A 23802-nucleotide genomic window follows, 5' to 3' on the forward strand; every position below is an offset into this window, starting at 1 on the left:
AAGGTGGCTTTCCCTACAATTCATATGGGAATCCTTGTATTTGACTTAGGAAGACATTTTTGTTAAAAACAAGGTCAACAAAACCCATAAAAAACTTTGTACCTCCTTACCAACAAGCTGTCACTGTCTTCAGCTGCAGAGTTAACAGGATGTATAGCTACAGGCAGTGAATGTCCTGGGACATGCACACTACTCTCAAACCCTCCATATTCTCCCAGACCTAACAGAACATTTTTTCTTTAATTTCTTAATAAAAACCAGCAGATGCTTTAGTCAGTTATACCAAGATCTTCTTCAAAACCAAGCTAAATATTCCAGAATGTGTTTCATCCATACCTGCATTTAAATACACTCAGCTGCACACGTAGGCAGGAACATGCAACTTTCAATTTGTGATGAGTAAGACCCAAGAGAAGATATTCAGGAAAATGGAGGGGGCAGGATTCATTTCTTTAGCAGAATGTGATCATTCCATGATTCAGTCACCCTAAAATAGACACCCACAGCAGTGTTCCACACTTGGAACACAAGCAGCCTCTCAACTGTCCTGCACCTTCATCCCGAGCACGAGGGTATCAAAAACCTCAGCATAAGTCTTGCCTCTTGGTTTGCTTTAAAATCAGATAAATGGTTTGGGAGACAGAGAACTGGACCTTCAGTTTGGCTGAGAAAAGAGAGACACCTTTAAACAAAATAAGGAAGGAAGAAATGCGATGGGCATTACTGATTTTTGCATTTGACTTCCTGCCTAGTGATAACCAGAGGCGGATGATTGAGATTGTGACAGGTAATTTGTGTGAAATGATCCTTCTTCTAAATATATATAATATCTACTAAGAGACCTTTGAACACCTGTATGCAGGATTTGAAGATGTTTAAAGAAACAAGTACTACAAAACTGCCACTGAACATCTTGTTTTAAGAAGTTCTTCCTCAAGCAGAATGGTAAAGGAGGAATGTTTTTAAGAGCTGGCATGAATTACACAATCTAATTTTCCTTCAGGACTGTGTGCTGCTCTTCAAATCCCCATGAGCAAGTGCAAGTGGTACTCAACATGACTGGTAGGGAGAAAGAATTTGAATTTGTTTGTAAGTTTAAAATGGTCTCCTGAAAGTTCCTTAAGAAAATTCCATCCATAATTTTCAAAGTCTTTGAAAATAAAGTGCAACCCATTCCAAAATCCTATTTATTTAGCCATGCTCTACATGCTTTCTGTTCTTGTGAGCTGTCTGGTAACTATATATCTATGATAACAACTTTTAAGCTCTCCAAATTTATCACACAGCTGAAAATACTGAAATGACATCTGGTTTTTATAGCATCAGGTGTGCCTTCATTATGCGTTTGTGAGGCAGAGCAGAAAATTGAAAAACAATTATGATTTAGGAAGCTAAATTAAAACCTGTTGACTGTTTGTAAAAATGGTCCATAAAACCTGTTTGTATTCCAGCAGACCACACTAAAAAGTATCATTGTGAAAGCAGCACAAAACAAGGTGTTGGTAGTGTTTGCTTATTTTGGAATTAAGGCATCTAGAAAATTATACTAAAATAAATTTATATTAATTTGCATTTCGATAATAAGTAGCTTAAGCAGATTTATAAAGTAAGTACTAGAATTTACATGGACAGAATTTACAACTTATGATAGTTTTAAACCCAGGCTTTACCTGCTGAACTTATATTTTACATCTTTGATAAACCAAGTATAAATACAACAGGAAACATCAGCTGCCCACGTAATTTTAAAGTTGAGTACAAAACAGAGTGGAACACCACAGATGGAAGAATATGTGAAACACAGGAAAGCCTGGACTCAGCAACGGGAGGATTAAGTTTGTCACATACCTGTTCTGTTATCATGTAATTTTGCAGGGATCAAAAGAAAGTTTTAAGATAGGAACAACAAGGAACTTCTCCATGGCACACAGGGCAGCACAGGACTGGAGATGGTCATTAGAGAACACAGATGGTCAAAGGTAAATGTTTGAGTTGTTACTGAACCAAGAGTCAACATTTCCATAGTGCACAGGGATAATGGCTGCGATTAGAGACTGCAGAGCTTTGGAAGAAGTAGTTTGTGCCTGGCAGAAAAAAAGAAGAGCAAAGGAAGAGAGAGAGAAACAGGAAATGGAGGGTCCATCTCCAGGGAAATCCTGATCTTCAAAACAAAATTTAAAAAAATTAAGTAGTCTGGAAAAAAGCCAAGATGTCATAATTCATTGTTGAATGGCAACAGAAAAGCTTCGTATTTCTTTTTGTAATTGCAAACAATAAAATATACTTTGAGACAGAAAAATTAAACTAAAATTAAAATGAAACTATTCTACCTGAATGAGAAACATTCCATTATTGTGAATGTGAAATGAGCAAGCAGATATTATACTTCTCTGTTGAAGACTGAAGTAAAAGTCAATATGTTTCCTAAAATATGTTAAGTAAAATTGCAGTCTCCAAAGGGGAAAAAAATCAAGTTTCACAAAGAAATTCCCTTATCTTTTCCTTTTTTAAACTTTCTTTAAAAAATAATACTTGCCCTTGCAATACTGGAAGCTAAAATTGTACTGGAAGGTCATAAGGTGGAAAATGGAGATAAGATCTCCTGCCAGGGATGCAGGAAACATGGTTACTGAAATGTGAATTCAAGGACAACAGAGAACTCTGGAAAAGTTAGGGAAGCCAGGAAAATCAGAACCTGTTTTTCTATTAAGATAGCAAAGACAAAACATTGTACTTCCTGCACAGATTCTTCCAGATTCACTGAGTGAACTCTTCAGTTATTAAAGGCTTTCCTAAAATCTGTCATTGAACCTTAAAAACTTTCGACTCCAAAAACTCCAAAGCAGTTTTGAAGCACTGGCTTTTCTCCCATTGTATGTGACCAACAAAGCATCCAGGAACAGTAAGTGGTGAAAATTCATGACAGATTCCAACTTTCAAGTCACAGAAAGTTGTCACAGCCACATTTATATAATTTAAGTCCCTGATGACCTAAGTCTGCCATACCTTATGAACAACAGGAATAGAAAATCTGAAATAAATACACGAAATGCATGAAACAGGGCCAGCAGCAAGGCCAGGAGAGATTGAGGTTGTGCAGAATGATGATAGACCTGGGCCCCATGGCTTCCACAGAATGGAAAGCTGAGCCTAGCCACCAAAGGAATTCTGCAGGAGACAAACAGTGAGCAAAACTCCGAGTAGTTGGTAATAAAAGTTTGCATAACATTTTTCAACCAGCTTGTAGTTATTTTAGGGCATCTGAGAGTTTAGAAAGGTACCATACCGTGGTTTAACAACTGTAATTAACATAATTAACAGTTCTGGTCTATGCTTTCTAATGTTTAGGTGCATGATTCAATTCTAGTTGCAGTCAGGGTTTCTAAATTTCAAGTGCTTTTAAGCATCAGCAGAACATTCTATTACTGCATTGCTGGGCTAGGTTTGGCCAAGGGTGAGATGTTGTGGTTAGCAAAATCTAATCTGAGATGCAATTTCATAATTACGTCAAGGATTTCTGCTGCTCTAAAGAAGGCAGTGGGAATTATTTGAACAATCAGAAAAAGAACAGTGATGTATACTGAGAATTCAAACAGTACCCAAAATGGAGAGAAATGCATAAACTCTGCATACAGGAGGCCCTCACTGGCAAAATATATAGAATGTTCTTAAGTTGACAGTTTTATAACTCTAAATGGTTTCGCAAATGAAATCCAAACAAAAGAGCAGAGATGTACTCTAAATCACTCAGCAATTGCTAGTTAGAAAAACCAGCAACCACTAACTCCTGCAAACAAAAACAGTTGCCTTAGGAAAGCTTAATGAATGGGAAAGATGTCAGAGTTTTTGTTGTTCTTCTTTCAGCTTTATTTTTCTGTATTCCTGAATCTGTACACATAATGATTCAGTTCACCCTGACAAATACTGTATAACCAACTATCAATCACAGCAACTTTTTATATGTTGAGAGCAGTCAGATACCAAGTGATAAAGCGAGTTCAGGCAGAGGGCATATGTTAAGCAGCTGTGAGTTCTTTACTCTGTCTGCAACCTAAAAGCTTAATGTCATTACACAGAGCTCTGATTTCCTCCTTGCCTGCCCTACACTAGAATACCCACGTTATATGGAATAGAGATTATTAACTTAATGGAAGAAATACAGCCACATAGTGATTGCAGTGGAACAAACAAGGTGCTTATAAATTAGATGGAGCTTATTCTGCTTACAGTGAAAGATTACACAACCAAGTGCTGCTGTTTAGGCTCTAAAGAAAGCTTTACACTTATGAATAAAAGTCTCAGGTAATAGTTTTAGCACCAATTTAAACCTGTGTAAGTCAGTACTGCTGCCAAAAGACACACTCTCCATCTCCCACCTCTTCCTCGGCGCAAGTGTTCGCAGAGTTTTGTAAATCCATTTGGGTGAAAATTACCTCTCTGCCCCCTCACAAAGGTTACTTTATTACCAAATCAGTTTGTTAATTTGATTCACTGTGAACATTTCTGCCAGCAAAAAGAGGAGGTGACAGAAAGGTGGAAGCAAGTGGAGGTGCAGCTTGTGAGATCCCATTTTTTGCACCCTCTGGCTGAAATCACCATTCCTTAAAATAAAAGTGTAAAATACGTAATGTTGCTATGAGTATCCTACCTTTTACATATTGGGGTGATGAACTCCAGCTTGTCAACTCTCAAATTACCAAAGATCATTTCGTATTTGTTGCTCTTTAGTAGCATCATGCATTGCTGTTTTGGGCATTCAATTATTTCCCCCTAACTTCAAAATGACTGTAGAGGTCTAGTAAAGGCAGAAAGCATCATTTCTGCTTCCAAGGGCCTGAACTGAGGTGCTTCATATTATTAAAAAAATACAATTGTAATTTATTGCAGATGCAAACAAGTAAATTTTAAAAATGGCAACAGACAATCAGTATAGCAATCAACAAATGTCTTACAGTGTACAGGACTCACATTTCCACAATGCTGGGAGCATTTGTATAAAAGGGAAGTTCCCCTCTGTTCTCCATCCTCAGGTGGGCTGCTGCTTCAGTTAGTTTCTCCTGTGGCTGCTGGAGCTGCGACTCCCTGAGCTGCAGTGTTCCCCTGTCCAGCACAGACTCAGGTTTCCTGCCCATCAGAAACTCTGAGGCACAGCCAGGGAGCAAACAGGCAGCTCCCACTGCAGCTGCCAAGGTTTTGCAGCCATTTCAAGGTACAGCTCCAGTGAGAAGATGCTGGTTTGCTTCCTGCAAGTGTCAAGTGAGCATGAAAATCCCCTTCACTCACTGCCTACATATCAGTGCTCAATAAACACATCAGAAACAAGTCTTCTGTGGCAAAAATCCATGGGTTTCCCTGCTCATTCTGGAGTGGGTAATGGTAGCAGTCAGTTATTGAACTGCTCCAGCAGTTTAACAGATGATGACTGAGTTCAAAATGAAATTTCACTTCTATCATTTAGCCAATTAAACAAATAAATGCTGCCATCTAATAATAATTCATACGCATAACTTCATTAAGATAGCTAATATAATAAAGAAAACAGGTTATCTTCATATACTGTACAAATAAAAACATACTGCAAAATGTGGTCAAGGCAGTTCAAGAACAGCAAGTGTTGCCATCCCCTGTCCTTCCCTTTGCTTTTCCTTTTGGACTTGCATCACAACATTCAGTTCAGCAATGACTCAAAGCAAGTGACCTGTTAGGAATTAAGATCTTGCAGCCTTTAAAAAAGCCTCACAATTCCGTACACAGAACATCCAATAATCACTCAAGTCTGTAAGCTCACACACTATGACAGGAGGTACTACCAGCAGAATGGAACAGAGCAGTTGTAAGAATCAACTGAGATTTTGAAATCTTACTGCCAAAACTTTAATTTGGTCTATTTAAAACTCTTTGTCATAGGTAGGATGCAAAAAGGTCTTTGACATGCCTATGTGGCTCTGAGTCCACTCCTGCTATTAGCTAATTATTAGAAAATCTTACCCTAACAGTGTGAAAAAGGAGTTCACAGCTTCTACTTCCATAACAGAAAGAAGAATGGGCTCTAATATCAATGATTCAAACACTGCCAGGATCTTAAAGCACTGCCATTGAGTTAGAAGTTAATCAGACATCTTAATTGAGAATTTCCACCTGGGAGCTGTGTTTATTTAGTGACAGGACATATTGTTCTGCTTTCTGAACTCACACACATAGAAACGTGTTTGTCTCAAATTCAAACTAATGTTTATCCCAAATTCAAACTAATGTTCAACTATCAGGTTATGTTTCTGCCAAATATATGTATATACATATATATATGTACTTCAGCCAATCAGTGTATCTACAGAAGAAGGACTTAAATTTGGCACACTGGTGTGACTTTCTCTCAAGTAAAAGGATAAAATAAAAAGAGTGTGAACTAAGGACTTAAATTTGACACACTGGTGTGTGACTTTCTCTCAAGTAAAAGGATAAAATAAAAAGAGTGTGAACTTCCACAGTGCAGTTGTTTCATTAAGAACTAAAAAAAAAAAAGAAAAATTAAACATTTGTCTGACTTATTTTCATGAAAAGGGTCTTTTATTTTGACCACAGTACTTGAGGTCATCAGTGCAGAAGTAATGACACAGAGAATTGTTCGGGTACAAAATGTCTAATTCTTCAAACATTTGGTTAATTTGTTTTCTAAACCTGAAGCAATATTTGATCAGTTGAACAAATACTTGAAATGCATTTGGCTAGTTATCTATTTAGAAAGCGAACAAATTTATTTTAAAGGGTTTCTTTTACCCTTTGGTCACCATAGAACAAAAGTTAGATTGAGCTCACAGGATTTTAGGATTTTAAAATTTTTTTTTAACCTAGTCGCAGATTAGATCTCCACAGAGATTATTGCTGTCAGGACACCAGAGATAATGGGAAATGTTTTAGGAATAGGAGTGCTTTAACAGGAAAAGACATACATGCTGTAAGAACTGATATGGCAAAACACTCTTCCTTTACCACATAAGTCAGCAGAGCTGGTTTAGGATGTCTGTGTCATTTAGGTAAAAGGAGCACATATTTGACAGTAGGAGCATGCATATTCAAACCTATACAAAAGTTCTGACTAACTACAAAAGACAAAGTCTAAAGAAGTGAAAAGTGCAGTCATATCAAGGTTTGTTTTCAGTTTAAAACTGGCACATGATCAAAAGACTTGAGACACAGTTGTTGCTTGAAAATCGATAATTAGCCTGAAACACCTCCTCAGCTGTTCAGCCAATAAATTTACTAGAAATAAAAGGAGAAAAGTATCTAATACAGCTCCTCTTACAAGCAAATGTCAAGAGTTTTTAAGGCATTTTTATCTATTCAAAGAGTAGATCTACTGCCAAACTGCCTGTATATCTTTCCTTTCTAAATAAAAAACTACTTTAGATCCACATTGGGAGGTGTCAGAAACATAACCCATATAACAGAGCACACAGACCTCTAAAGGCTTCTGAAATCCTTCATCCCTAGTAAAAGCCCTTATGTATCTTTCATTACTTTCATTTTAGCTTCTTAGATTAAGGCTGTATTTGTATTTCAGTCAAATTAGCCTTAATGTTCCTGGTACTGTCACAATTTAAAATATTTTAATTTTCCTAATTCTGTCCCAAAACTTCTAGAATGTCTGTCTTCCTTGCAGAGTTACATGGTTGCAGTAGGACACCAACTGCAGGTTCTCTGAAATTCTTCTGAAGTTACACTGAGGGAGATGCCATTTGTGAATTTTGCTTTAGCATATGTTCAGTATATAAAGTTATTTAAGTGCTGTACAATAAATAACACAGCAACATAAGCTTTCAACACATTTTGAAGTAAAGTCATAAAAACAGTCTTGTTTTGGCCAAAGTGCAAAAATTTATTCGCAACAAATGTTGCAAATAGGAAGCCACAGAATCCACTACAAAGACAGACAATTCCATAGCATTTTTGTGGCTCTTTCTCCAGAGTGATAATCAGAATTTTAAAAACTAGGCCATATAATACCTGACCTGCTGGGTTATCAGTGTCTTTTGCAGCCCTGTCCCCACGGCACGTGCTCAGCTGTAGATGACAACAGCAGCTTGAGGGATAAGCCACAGCAGCACTTCTGGGCCTTCATTAGCACAGAAGCCAGGGTACAAAGGGCTCCACAGCAAGTGGAGAGGAAAATGGATTTATGGTATCAGTACAGGCAATGCATTTTAAAGAGCTGGAGCGACTCCACAGTAATTAAGAACTTCTTGGGATAATCGTTCACAGAGTGTATCTGGCTCGTGGTGACTTCCAGGCAGGGATCTTGCAGAAGTGAGTTATTAGAACCTATTACAGTAAGATTAAGATGTCTTTGCCTGAACAAGCATTGGATATAGCATCATCCTTCAGGAAGAATGATGGGTGAAGGTGTTAGCTGCACTCTCACCAGTTCTTCTGGAAACTCTTAGGTGGAGACACATCTGACAAAGCTGCAGAATTCTTTCAGTGCTCGTGAGGACACTCTGGGTTACACACACGTGTGTCCACTGCCTTCTGCAGCTGGTTGGTTATTTAAGGACCACTGAGCAGGGCAGGTACCACTTTGGGTGGGAAAATCTCCATGGTTAGTGACAGGAACACTGCTTCTGGAACATGATGGAGCACTTTGCTTGCCCATGTCTGTCACTACAAGCAGTACTTGTCAGTTTTGGAGCACTGGGTGTCACCAACTGCTTGCTTTGAATTTTGTATGATGCCTGGATCATTTGAGGAGCTTCTACTGTAAGGTGCCAGCTGGATCACTGGCTTAGGCTTTGCATTTTGGCCCACTCAAAAAAGTGACCTTCAGTCACATTCCCTTCTCTTCAGCCCTTGAGTGAGTTGAATTGAGGAAGGGGAAGAACTAAAAATACATGGAAAGCTCGTAATGCTAATTCAGTTTGGTATGCTCATACAGCTCACATGACTGACATGAAATCCCTCACAATTGTGGGTAATTAAGAACTGTAACTCAACAAATAAAAAGTGTTTGTAGGCAAAACCACAACTGGATCCTCCCTTGCAGCAGAACTGTCTGATAAGGTCTGGACTTCCATATTTTCTCATGTTATTTTCTAAAGGCATCTCCGTTCAAATGGTTTCCTGATCAAAGATAGCATATGGCACCAGAAAGAAACGAGTCTCTCCAGAGCTGCCAACTCACGGCACCTTCAGCACTGAATCACAACAGAACCTTTAAACTGGAATGTTTCTGAAATGCCAAGTCTAATGCAGATACCAACACTAAACTTACTGTGCGGTGCCCAAAAACTGCAAGAAATCTAACAAAAGAATTCATAAGCTCTACAAATAAGATCTGTGAAAGGTACTTTACCCTGGGAACAGTATTATCAAATTCAGTTCCAGTCTGGAAGTTCAGAAAAGAAAGGAAACATTAGCATTTTTCTACTTTAAGAAACAAGGGGGAAACAAAAATCTTTGAATAGTTTCTTACTTTGAATGCTCTCTTTCTCAGCATCAGATTCATTATACCAAGACATCACAAACCCATGTATTTCTGGCTACTGAAAGACTTGTGGGCTAATGTAGGGGAGAAAAAAATCACTTAAGTCAGACTTCATCCATACTGTTCTCACAACGTGGATGACACAATGTAATAACTTTAATTTCTTCATTTGGAAGGGTATCTCATATAGTTTGTTCTTTCTGCCCTGATTTACAGTAGAAAACCCCCAAATTATAAAAATACATTAATATTTTAGCCTTTTTGGATTTTCTGTATTTTTTGTTACTTTATCAGGCCTTAAATCCTAGGTCTGCCTTTCACTGCCTGAAAGAAGAAAATACCCTCTTATGTACCCATGCAAAAAGAACATTTAGTATTCAATCCTTTTAGCTGCAAAATCAAATGCCCCAAAGGAACACAAAAAGGAATCAACATCAGACATACATTTCAAACACATTACACAAGTGATTAAAGAAAAAAGGGAAGAAATCTAAAATAAACCTACTTGCATAACAGCCTGTGCACAACCCCTTGAGATTTTAGAGTGGGATAAATATGTTTCAGACTGTACCACTAATGTGACGTTTTAATGGTGTGAGAATGATAAACAAAACTTCTTAGAGATAGATAATAAATGATAGAAGTCTGCTATACAATTCAAAGGCCCAAATAAACAAATCTGCATTGATCTTTTTCTGCCAAGAGTGGACATCTCACCAAACCTGGTGATGGATGCAAGAGAGTTGAAAATGTTGTCACTTTTTCTGGACAATGAAGCAAAACCACAGAACTAACAGGAGACGTAGCCAAGTTTAGCCACCACATTTGGCTACTTATATTTATATTCTATAAAAACACAGGCAGCATCTAAACAAGGATACAACTGTCATTCCTTTGTAAGAAAATGATTAGTTGCACTATGCTAATAACATGCTCTGAAGTAGCGAGGAATCAGAATCAATTTTCATGAAGTAATAATACCAGAATGTGATTCCACACTTCAGTAATAATATTTTCTGCTGTTAATGTGCAACAAAGATGTGTGCAGCCAAGGGATGGTAAATACAGATCCAGGGAATTATGCAGCATCTGGTCCAAGCCAGTTGCCAGTGAGGGCAGGGGAGGAGGACTCAGGAGGACACGTTCTGAGCTACGATGGCTTACGCTGATAAGAGAACTGGCTGGAAGTACTCCTTGGATGAGCTCATTTCATACTGTGAGCATGATGCTATCACAGAAGTGCTTAAAATGAAAGCCAACACAGAGATTCCCGTTATGTTGCTTGACTCAGAAAAAAAAGAAAAATCATTTACACTGAAAGCTTTGTCTTCATTCTTACCACGAAGTGTGAGTTACACAATATGTCATCACAGGAATTGCATGTCCCAAGAAAAAACACTTGATTTCATTTAATTTAAAATGAGACAGAACTGGGTCAATTTGATATACCATCATGACTGCTTTGTTTATCAACAAAGACCATGTACTATTGCCCATAACTCAGTTTTAAGAGTATATTATCTAGCAGTTTTATAATCAAGATTGTTTTTACTACTGGAAATTATATAAGCTTGGACAAGGATAACATTCAACATTATCAACTGGAAGGCACCAGAGTTATGATTTCTAGGCACAAGTTGTAATTGGATTGGAAGGCAAAGTTCAAGAAAACAGTAATACTCTTGTGTATTAACAGAAGGCCTGTTCTGCTCTGTAGTGCACTACCCAAGGCCATTTCCTTCCTTAATATTAAAATTCTAATCAGCCTTCATTTCATCTGCAAAAATTTATGACCTAGTCCATGTTCTGTGCATAGATTTAGAAACAAACAGACCTGGAATATGAGACCCAGCATGTTATAAATTCTCAATTCAACTATAAAAATCTGTACAAGCACAGGGGGAGAATGTTTAAAACACAGTGAGTTCCCCACTGTGCCACACAGTGAATTATTGCTATGAACTCTGCAAATGTCTAAGTCTCTAAATACAGCTGTATTAATTCCAGGTTTGATATTAAGATCCTAGATATCAAACCCCGAGGAAACTGGACCCACTGTAGAAAATATGAAAATTGAGAACTGTAACCACAAGAAGGAATTCTTCACAAATTTGCCTTCAGCACTGCTTTCCAAACTATGGGGCACTCGCTGCAAGCAATGTGCCTGTTTATTCTAAAGTGGTTTGTGAGAGCTGCCAGAAAACCTGAGCATGTTCTCCTAAGCACTGCTGCTGTTTAAGTCGATGCCTTTGGCAGGATCTGTGTTTGAGGATTTCCAGAATACTGGAAAGTAAGCTGCTGCTTCTAAACAGAGAAAATAGTTAGCTCACTCAAACCCTTAGCTGTTGGGGTTTTTTTTGCTCTCAAGGAGACACCTCTGACTTGAGTATCGTATCTCAAAATTAAGCCAACAGCAAAGACAAGGAAAAGGAAGTCTGGAAAATAGAACAAAAGAATGTTTACTCCGCAAGGTAAATCAGGGAAATGGCTAGAAGGGCTGAATTACAAATCTAAATGCTTGAGTCTCCAAACAAAACATTAAAACATCAAGCTCACTCTTCAAAGAGCAGCAACAAACCCCGAAGATCACAAGTGTGAGGGTACGTGTCGTCTTCATGCCTCGACATAGCTCCAGAGTAGGTATTTATGTCAAAACAAATGGGTGGGCCACTGAGAACTGTGATGGGGCAAATCAACCACACCATTTCCTCCTTGTTGCAAAATCCCATTCTTCTTTTCTGTCTCAACAACACGTTCAGCCCATCTCCAGCTTCTCCCTGCTCCAGCACTACACCACTCACCATGCTGTCCGCGAACGCCCTTCTGCAATCCTTCCCCTCTGGTGGAAGGTGCACACCTTCAAATCAGTAACCTCTGCTGCTGAGGACATACTGGAAGGAAGCTCTGTGTCCCAGCAGCAGATCAGCTGAGAGACAACCATGTGCCATCAGGCAGGGAGCAGCACATGAGGCAGTGCAGGTATCCCGGTGACTGGAGGTGGTGACATTCACACGGCTGCAGGCAGAAAAGTGCCCACGTTCAACTTGCCAGGAGAGCCAGGGGCAAACACATCCCCTCCTGGGAGCTGGCTGGCCACACATGGTGCCATCGAGCTGTCAGCAGGGTACAGAAAGTGCTCTTTGGCCATCAGCTCTGCAGATCTGACAGAGATGTGTGAAATGTCAGCTCTGTGTGTGTGTGAATATAAAGTCAGGTCAGCCTATAAGGCTGGGACATTGCACAGTCTAATATGGGATGGATTACATCTTAGGGTGCATAAATAATTTTCAGTGACAATGTCAAAAAAAAGAAGGGATGGGGAAGTGCAATAAACTGCTCCAGCTGGTCATGGAACCACTGCTGAGGAATTCAGTCAAGTCCCTGGGCCACAGCACTGCCCCCAGACACCATCACCAGTTTTAAGTCCAGAATGGCTCCACTGCCTTACACTAAACTCAGAACCAGTTTGTTGCAATACCCTGGGAGGGAGAGGAAATAGGAGGAGGAAAAGAAACCTCACTCAGTCCACACAGGTTGGCAGGAAGTAGAATCGCCCAAAATCCATCAAGTAAAATTGCATGTTAATTGTAAGGTAATTTTCAGTATTTGAATACAATTTCCTCTGCACTTTTCCACTCCACAAGACACACCTGACAATTAAAAGCAACTCTGCGGGTGCCCTCACACTGATCCACCTGCACGTTACCAACACACAGGTGTTGGTTTGCCAGACTTAGCATCCTGCAGATGCTGTTCCAGCAGGTGCTGCTGGGGTCACTTCTATTTCAGACTGCACAAGCAGTTCACTGACTGGCCAACAGCTCCAAAACTACATTTGGGAAAGCATCCCAGCTCCCAGACTTTGTTTAGTCTCTCTGAGCATCTAGGAATAATTAAATAAGAAAATTTAAGAAATACCACTACAAACAAGCAGTTGTAGAAAGTGGAAGTTAAGAATGTAATTAGATTATGACATCTATAAACTTAATAATAAAAAATGAATTCTAAAAATTAGAGCCCGTAAATGAATCTTCATTTATGTAACAAGTAGTAAGAAAAATCTCATAGGACATATTAGCAACTGAGACTGACCTTCAGTGACTGGGATGCAGAAGCAAACCCTCTTGGGTGATTTTTCACTTCTGCTGTGTCTCAAACCTCTTCAAAAAAAGGGTGGGTTTGCAAATGCTGGGGATTATTTGGGGTTTTTTTGTATTTAATGGACTATAGCCATGGCAAATACTTTCTCTTTTTTTTTTTTTTTTTTAATTTTACACATCTAAAGCACACGATCAAGTGTGCTTAGAAAGGACACGGCACAGCTTTTATTCTGCCTGCTTACTCTAGATGAGTTACTCTTAAAAAATAATTTACAAAACAACAAAAAAAAACCTATAAGGACATAAATTTCAACAGAAGACAAAATGCCAAAAATAACAAGGAGTTACAGTATGCACACTGTACGTGTGAGCCTAGAACTGAAAAGTTTAGTCTCATATTAAAATGGACTAAATTAAGATTTCTGTAATGCAACAAGTTACAAAGAAAGACACTAAACTGACATTAATATTTACTGTTGTGGAGAGCAGACATACGGTAGTGAAGGCAGCATCTGCCACTAGGAAACCAGCTGAGTGACTTCAAACCTGGCACTTGTGCAAATCTGTGTGTTCTATAATCTAACACAAAAATATTAATTGAGAAGCATATAAAGTAGCATTAGGCTTGTCAGCCTTAATATTTTCTGGTGATTTGAATGGGGCCAGAGAATAAGATAAGTATCTTTACAAATCCAGTTGGCTTTACTTCAAATGCAAAAGTTTCTAAGCTGCACAAGAACAGGAGCCCTGTAAAATCAAATTTTGGATGCAAAGCCAACCCAGTACTGCTCATCATCTTGTACTCTGAATCCTGTCTGCAGCAACAGTTTTTGGTGAGCTCACTGTACTCCCCTGAAATACTGAAAAATATTATTTTTGTAACAATTTGGGGAGGTTTTTTTCTGTATCAGAGCTACATTAATCTCAGGGAAAATCTCTAATTATTGTATTTAAAACAAGTTTTGATTTTTTAACTTTATACTAATGAAATATTTTCATTGGCACTGATAAGTTAAAGATTACTGGAGCTTCCTTTGCAGCTTTTAGGGAGTTTTTTAATCAAGCTGGTCAGTATTCCCCATTTACCAGTGCAGATCAGCTTAATTCGTTTAGCAGCTAAAACTTGGAGCGAACAACGGCATTTTCAAAACAAATACATCAAGTTAAATTAAGCAGGGGCAGTTGTGGTTCGTCTGAATCATATGGCTCCAGATTTCAAATCTAAGCTAAGGAAATAGAGGTTATGACATCCTGCAGCTGCGACAAGTCGTGTTCATAAAGCAACATTAAATCAAGACCACTTGGCCAGTTCAGGCAGTTGCTTGTGTGGAAGTGAAAGATCTCATGGGAACATTAAAAAAAAGAAAAGTTCTGGTGTCCCAGCCAAACCCCCCTTCCTTCATTTAATGCTACCAGGGACTAAGTTTCTTCAGAGCAAATGACTGTGGAAGGTTGTTGCCAAGTAATTGCTACTGATTTATTTACATCCAATAACAGGGAACAGCAATCAAACACTGGGCAAAATACACAGGCGAGTAAATTACAAATGGTCCTCCCATGCTACACAAATGCCAAGTGCCTGAGGCTGCCTCTGGGTACTCTGGTCTTCAGAAAGATCCTCTGGGTGATTTGATTCACCATAAGGCCATGAAAATGCTCACGTCAGTGGCAGGGAGAAGCAGCTGGAGCTTCATCAAGGCAGTGGTGTGAGTGCTCCAAGTTAGGGGCACAGCACTACACAGATAATGAAGTTTTCCTTCAGCAGGGAGTCTCATGAATGAAGAAAGGATTTGGTCTGGAAATGTTATTTTCCAGTCTCCTGTTTTGTAGCATTCATCCCTGGAAGTAAGGCCAGGTGTGATGGAGCTCTGAGCACCCTGGTCTGCTGTGTCCACAGCAGTGGGGCCCAAGTAAATGATCTTTAAGGTCTCTTAAAACCCAGGCAGTTCTGGGATTCTATTATTTTAAGATCTATTTATTGGTACAATAAATACTGATAAAATACCTGAGAGTTGGCATTTTCAGTTAGAGCAGATGGAAAAAGTATTTTCCAAAATTTTGTCAGAAAGTACTGGTGGCTGAAACATTCACTGCTCCCGTGAGTACCAGGGAAAAAAGTCCCTGTAGCTTTTCCCTTTTTTCTTCCTTTTTTTCCCCCCTTTTATTTTTTTAAGCAGGGAGGAAGCATGAAACAGCAGTACTGATTGAGACTTTCATGACACTATCTGGATGCCAGTGTCATGCTGTGTAAACATGTGGATCCATTAGACAATTGTTGGAAGCAGTGAATTCTAAATTTGATCTAGTGATAGGACTCCTGCTGTTTGGAAAAAAAAAATGGGGTTGCAAAACCACACAAGGAAAATGCTTCAGACTTCTTAGGAAAAAAAAAAAAGCAAAGCACAGTGTGAACAAGGATGTCCTGGATGACCTGCAGATCCTGACACACAGAAAAAAACACCTGAGCTCTTGGCTTTATAACTTTGTACAACTTTGTCCAACCTGGAAGGATAAAAACATTTGCATAGAGAAAAATTCATGTCCACATGCAGAATACGAAATATCCTCCTTGCTAAAAGACAATCTGCACCAGTGATTTATATCTCCTTGCACATTTCTTGTGCAAGCTCCTGCTGGAACTACAGCTGGAGCTCTCCAGTGTTCCCAGCGATGCTGCCTGGGGAAGGGAGTGGTACTTAACTGCCTTCCTTTGGTTTGTGCTGGCAAAGCAGCACTTCTTGCTTTGTAGTACTTAATGGCCTAAAACACACGTGGAAATTAACTCCCTCATTAGCTATGTAGCTGCTACTTCTTATCACTTTCATTTCTCTTAATTATAGCACTGCAGAATTTTATGTTCTGATTCAGAATTCTGCATGATTAATACAATACATGAATAATTTTTGTTAGAATATAAAACAGAGGCCTCATGAATAAAAGTATAATTACACATGACCTTTGAAATCATACTCCATTCTTTAAGCTATCTAGAAATAACTATGCTCATTCTGCCCATGCAACAATTTCATTTCAAACTGATTAACCGGCATTTTTCATTCCACTCAAGTTGACTACATTAAAACAAAAACCAGTGAGTTCAGCTCCCAGCAAAACTGCAAACCCACTTTAAGGCTGTCCCTACAGAACTTGTTATTCATCTCCACAGACTTATAGATGTGAAGAACCCTGTGTACAGCTCAGCATTTCCATTATGATTCATGTTGTGATTTAATCTGAAACATTATTTACTACATAAAAGAAAATGTACTCCAACAGCAAGGATCAGAAAGCAAAAGAATCAATGCAGAAGGGCTACTGAGAGTAAGGAAGGAGGAAAGCAATGAGTCAGTCACACGTTATCCTGCAGCAGGTCAGCAGTAGCAAAGCTGCTCTTTGGAGGCTGCTGGGTGACCACAGATCCTTTCTCCAACCCAGCCCTAAGAGCTCCATGGGCACGCAGCAGTGGTCCTTGGAATGCAGATCTCAGCACTGCACCTTGCTGTGCATATAAAGAAACTTGTGGAACTTTGCCAGCTGAATCCAACAATTCCCATGTCTAATTCTAGCAATACCCTTTACCCACATGGAGATGAGGCCACAGACACAACTAAAGCACTGGAGGACTGCATTACCCAGGGGGAGGCATCTCCTGCAGCCTGTGCTTACACAGCTGGAGCTCCCAGAGCTCCAGATGTGTCACAGCTGTGTCCAGGTGGGACTTCAGCAGTGACAGGCACCAGGAGAAGCTCTCTACCATCAGTTTCTGCTCTAAAGCATGGGGCAGCTGTCCCTCCACGTCCCTGAATGTGACTTAAATTTGCATGGAAGTATGAACAGAACAGCTGCTCCTTCTTTGCACTGATTTGTGGCAGATTTATTTTTGCTCTTGAGAAGTGAGGCCATCCAGACTGTGATGAGCCAGCCACTGGTACAGGGTTTTACAGCCACCAGAGTTGGTGTTGGGCATTTCCACCTGTGTGGCACATCACAAAGTCATGTTAGCCATGGAAATCCCTTTCTCTTAAGATCAAGACCACATAAAAATAGTAACAGTTTGTCCTTCTATTTACTATTCTCCATCAAACTATGAAGCTAAAATTGCAAGCAAAATACTGGTTGCACTGTTTGTTTTTCTTGGGCCCTTAAATGCCAACCACAAGATGTCAAACAGAGGGCAGAGAGAGGCCAAGGAGAGCAGGGGAGCTGGGGAGCCCTGACTGGAAAATGTGGTAGTAACAACCATAACTGGTGCTAATAGTAGACAAAAAGTGCATCAGAATGAGATCAGCTCTTTTACAGATCAGCTCTTTTACAGACCAGCTCTGCATCTCTCAATAAAACTTTAATACAAAAAAGAATGAAGTGGCACAGACAGCTATCTTAAAACATTTTTTCCCCAGATTAAGCATTCTCCTTACCTCAAAATTCAGTCATAATTAAGTACCCTTGAACAAGTTAATCTTTCTTTTTAGGGGAAAACTCATCTACTCTTATTAAAGTTTGCCTTTCTCTACAAATATTACTGTTCAATCATTAATCTCAGCTCAAACCTCTTTAATTCCTTACATATGCCTGTTTATATTTTTTTCCTACTACAATACATATAGAAATTAGTGCTTTATTTATTTTTTCTTCTCCTTTAGATAAGCTGCTTCTTATCTAAATATATACTGAAATAGTGGTTACAAATTTTGAGTGGACAGATATATTACACTCCTTATAATGCAATAAAATATAATTCTCTGTATAATTCTCTATATAATTATATTTCCCCACAGCGTGCAAAGGAGCAAACACACTCAGTAAAGTGAATTAATGTGACACTGTGTGCCAAACCCACTACTTTTAACAGTAACAAACCAAAGTGACATTTATTGTGGTTTCACATTACAGAACAAATATTTCATATCAAGACTGTTACATGTCGGTTTTAACCAACCAAGCATGACGTTTTTAATGAGGAGAAGGAAGTTATGGTTCTATTTTTAGATCAATCTACAGCTTTTATTTAGGATCTTCAATTCACATCACAAGTGTAAATAAAACCATCAGCCCCACTGTGAGGCACCACAGCATCAAACACCATGAACAATTATGTTACAGATTTTCTAATCACTGGATTAAAACACTGGGTACTGTAAATGCTACACAGAGATGGTGCAGGGAGCTGCAAGACAAAAAAATGAAAGTGATCTATATTTACCAGATTTGATTAAATTTTGTTTTCATTTCTTGCAATCACCTAGAAGTAACTGTTTCATATTTTCTTTTTTTTTTTTTTCCTTTTCTCCTCCCAGTGGCTCCATCTCAGACTGACATTCTCCTGGGCTGCACCTCATGTAAGTAGAGCTGTAGCAATACAGTGTGATTATTACCGTGCATGCTTATTTCATCAATGTAAAACTGTGAAAATATTTACCAAAACTGGGACTTCTAGACCTGATGTTGACTTCTGTAAAAAGGTACTGGATTACCAAGTCCTGACTGAAGATGTAGCTAAGATAAATGATACTAACTCTCAGATTTTCCTTCTCAAAGATCCCAGAGCTGCCACCTAAACAGTCTCATAAAGTCACATTCCATTTACTACATCTTTCTAAGTTTGTGAAATCTGGGCTGTGTGGAAGTGTCCCATCATCCTTGATGCACTCCAGGGCTCTTTACCAGGCAGGGAAACCTCTGGAGAAACAGACTGGAGGCACACCAGAAGGTTTTAAATTGGCATCACTTCTGCAAACTGCTTCTCAAGCCATGTGAAGAAGGAATGGAGGCTGCAATGCCTTCCTGGGAGAGCATCCTGGCAGTTCAGCTTGCCTTGGAAGCCCACAGCCCACAGGAATGAGTGTCATTAACAATGAGCAGGGAGAGGGGGAAAGGCAAAGCCAAGCCCCTGTTGGCTCAGCAGGGAAAGTGCACCTTTAGGAAAGACTGCTAATCCAAACTTAATCTGTCTAGATTTAAAGGACAGGCAGAAAACTTCATCTTGTCTTCTTCAAGAGGCCAATTAATTCCATTCATGTGAGCACTGATGGTGCAAACACCACCAATACTCTGAGGGGGTATTTGCACCCAACAAAAGAACATTCTTGGGTACAAGGGGTGGCACCTGCTCAGTGTGGAGAGGAACAGGGGACTTGGACAGCCCAGTCTAATGAGCAAAGGATGAGAAGGCAGGAATCATTTAATGTTAATTCCAGCTCTGCCAGTACCAGCTGCTGTTCTGTTACTCTCAGCAGGTCACCTCATCTTTTTCATATTCTCCTATGTACAATAAACATTTTGGTGCCCAGTGTCCAACTCCAAATTTAACTTTCTAGTTAAATGCACTGCCTTCCTTTACTTTGATAAAGTACAGTCAGCATCAATAGTAATACTTCTTAAAAATATCTTTCCAACTATTGTGAAACAGGAGCTCACTGTTTATGGAGTACTTATTTTTTATGTCAGTTTACCATAGGGCCTCTTTAGCCACAGGCTTACAGCTGGAGGCCCCAAGGCACTTTTTGGGAGTGGAAACTTTTTGAGTTCAGCTCTTAACAAATTTCCAGCCTGCAGTATGTTTTTCATTAGTCTACATGGTGTTATAATAAATGATGCACTTCCTCTTTCATTTTATGATTTTTTTTCTTTAAACATGCAACAATTTTTCTGTGTCTGTTTTTTATTACTTTCAATATACTCAACCACACTAATCTTAGAGACTGTGTATAAAAACAGAAAGGATATATTGAATAAGATATCAGCTACAGCAAGATAACCTTTTAAGGTTAAATTCTTCACTGAAGGCCAGTCATAAACCCATTACATGCATGCAGCTCCATGGGCAAGCACTCTTTTAGAGGCTATTGTTTAAAAAAATCAACAAAACTGTTACCCTAAAACCTAGAGTTGGTGTAGAAAAGGCTCCTCCAACATACTCACCTGCAAGAGTACTCAGCTACAAAAGTTGATCCCACTGGCAAGTCTCCACTACACATCCCACTGTATGTGTGTGCCTGCTTTAAATATATATTTTTATATAGTTGATACACACACTTTTTTAAGACAGCCTTCCTTCTATCTTTTTCCCTCTCTCCGTAATTTTTAATAAGAATGTATTCCTGGGGGCTGACAGCACCAGGAAATCCAGGCTATGCCAACAAGAAGAGATTCCAGTCAAACATCATCATGTCTGGCATACTGTGTTTCATTTACAAATCTTTGATTTCTAAATGAATGGCAGTTCAAAGTACACATGAAACACAGATACTTTCTGCTTATGTACATAGAGATTGTTAGAGATTAAACCACTTTTAATTAAAGACTTAAGCAGGTGTCAGTTCATGGTACTCTCTGAATTTGGTTTAAGATGTATGTTCCAGAGTTACCCAGCAGCACATTAAATACAAGCAGAATCAAACAGACTTTCCTAAGCAAAGCCAAGAAAAGCTACTTTTTAGGAGGGTTTGAAGTTTGCTGCTACTGATCTGTCATTTATGGAACGTCACATACTTACTTGGGAAACATTTTAGAGCACTTAAAAAATAAACAAACCCCCAGCAAACAGCCCCATGAGACAGAGCCCTGGGCCACACAAGATGTATTAATTTCAGTGGGGTTTTGCTCTGCCTCTGTTTATGCATCTAACTACCCAGAGTTAATTTGCAGTATCAAGGCCTAAACACGATAATTTAAGAGCATTCTGGACTCAAATAACAAGAGTTCAAACATAGAAATGGAACTACTTCCAAGTAATTTTTCTCTATGTCATACTTCAGAGTGAGAGCAATATGAAGGGCACCCTGTTTCTCCATTACTCAAAAATTCTTCATTTCTTTTTTTAAAGGAAAATCCAAAGATTAATTTAAAGCCATCTGATGAAAATACCTTAATATTTACCTTCATATTTTGTTGTAATATATAGTGAATTCAAGTGATTTCAGAAGTTATCCTGGATGCTTCTCATTTCAAGATGTTAAATATTGGCTCTCAGAAATTTCCATTACACATTGTCTGACAATATTTGCTGCTCTGGAGTACATGAACTGACTTTTAATTCTTACAGAGGTAAGGATAATAAAGTTTGTAGAAGTTGGGCACAGTTGACATTTTAGAATTTTGTATTTATTGCAAGTCCCTCCTTTCCAGGTCTATAAAGTAAGTGTAAAAAATGGTTAGAACTGCCAGATGTATAAATTCTCTCAATCCTTTCATCAGTTATGGCTATTCTCAGACTGGTCTCCTAATCACCCTTTAAAAATGAGGGCACCAGGACATCTTGGCAGCAGCATTACAGCTGACACCTGAGGACAGTAAAGGAGCACACCTGTAATCCTGGGATTTTATAACTAGTAAATCACAAACAGAAGTCCCAAACCCAAGAGCAGGACGTTACAGAGCTGTGGGAAGGAAACAGCGAGGGAGGCAGAGCCAGGATCCCCCGGCTGACAGTCGGGGGATGCAGGACAAGCAGGGACAAAGACCAGAACAAAGGCTGCTGGCCAGCCAGGGCTGTCCTCTGCAGCAGTGAAGCACCAGCTACATCCCAAATGCTGCTTTATGGCAGTCACAGCACAGCTGAAAAGGCAGTTTAAAAGTGCCACAGGATGGTTAACATGAAAGCACAATTTTTGGAACTTCAACTAATCCCAAAGGGAAGACTAAGCACTCTTGTATAAACCAGCTTTCCCTTTTGCAGTTACCTTCCCCTACTTTAATTTATTACAACATTGCATACAGAGAAACCTGAAAAATACAAAATGGTAGAAACAAAGATTTGTTTGACAGCTTCAGCAATAAGGTACAAATCTGGACTAACCGTGAAGGCTCAAATTACAAAATATCCATAAGTGCAACCAAGAGTTACACATGGCTCCTGAATTTTATCAAATTGGCTGCAGACAGTGTAAGGAATGTCCATTAGCCAGGAAGGAAAAACACCTAAATTCAGGTGAGATTCTTTTGTGCAGCTATGGCAGACACAGGTTACAAAGTGGGGCTTTGTATGGCTGCTCCACCTCCAGCTTTATTTGCTGGGAGCTGGTTATGTAACTAACACAAAAGAAAATAACCATTTCTGGGTTGTTTTCCTTTGCAAGCCCTGGGCTGCCAGGAGGAGCTGAGAGAATTCAAAAGCAGCTTCCCTTGTGTTGCTCTTTTGGGTGTTTCTCTTTGAAGTGGCACCCTGAGTGGCTGCTCATTCACTAGTTTTGTAGGTAGCCTTTAAAGCAATGCTTTCCACCCTTCAAGCTTAAGTACAGACATACAATTAATTAAGCCAAGTTAGTGGTGTTATTATTTCAGCCTTTTATTTCTACTTGGTGTCAGACTCTTAAGACGAAAGGACTCTTTGTAGTAGGATTTCAGACACTCTGGGGAAAATTATGAACTTTAAGACTGATCTGATCTGGTTCGTGCAACACAGGAACAATCTAAGGAAACCATTTAGCTACTGCTCAAAGGAAAATTCATTCTAAAATCCAGAAACAGAGTCAAACTTTGCAGTGTTACTGCGCTGTATTTAACTGATGATTTAACCCTTTGTTTTGACATACTATTTTTTAATCACTTTTTCTCCATCAAAAGAAGACTTAGCATAAAATATGGAATTCATACAAAGTAGATTTCCTGGCTAGGAAATGTTGGGTAACAGATAAATGAACCACTAACATGCCAAATGGCTCTAGTGCAACCAAAATTGCATCTATTGCTGCTTATAATTGTAGTGGCCAAACACCACATTACTGGTTTCCAAATATTTTCCTGGTGTGAAATGTTTGTACGCCAATCTCTTGCACTGGTGCCAAACTCCAGGAACATTCTCTAGGATGGTTTTAGTCCTTAAATTTAAAAAAAAAAAAAAAAAATCCCACATTATTAAGAATTACTAGGGAGAAAAGATCTCAGTGAATCCATCTTACCATAATGGCTCACTCCCATTTCCACACACTGTGTATGTTGTTTATTTTCATTCTTTGAGCATGGGATTTTATAGCCATAATTATCTTATTTTGTCATAGTACAAACAGTCCAATTTTCATTCATTAAGGTCAACATTTTCATTATTTTCTTCCTCTGTTTTTTTTCTTCCCTTTAAAATTTGCTATGAACAATAAATAGAACAGATTTATGCCATCAAAATACCTCTTGGGGTTGAGATTTATTCATAAATTGTTTTTTCACATGAACATAGATCAAAAGTGGCAATAGTAAAATGAACAGCTAGAAGAAATGATGTTTTAACTC

The 23802-nt window shown here is 38.9% G+C and overlaps 1 protein-coding gene across 2 annotated transcripts in view; it reads left to right on the forward strand.

The window, feature by feature from the left end:
* Positions 1 to 23802, forward strand: part of GPR146 (G protein-coupled receptor 146) — a 48785-nt gene that overhangs the window by 2941 nt on the left and 22042 nt on the right. For both annotated transcript variants that reach the window (XR_005952448.1, XM_041401666.1), the window contains exon 2: positions 18876 to 18917. The gene's annotated coding sequence lies outside the window, so the exon portion shown is untranslated. The remainder of the gene's footprint in view (positions 1 to 18875; positions 18918 to 23802) is intronic.

Source organism: Onychostruthus taczanowskii, unplaced genomic scaffold (genome assembly GCF_017590055.1).
Source record: "Onychostruthus taczanowskii isolate IOZ18803 unplaced genomic scaffold, ASM1759005v1 scaffold19, whole genome shotgun sequence".
Classification (NCBI taxonomy): Eukaryota; Metazoa; Chordata; class Aves; order Passeriformes; family Passeridae; genus Onychostruthus; species Onychostruthus taczanowskii.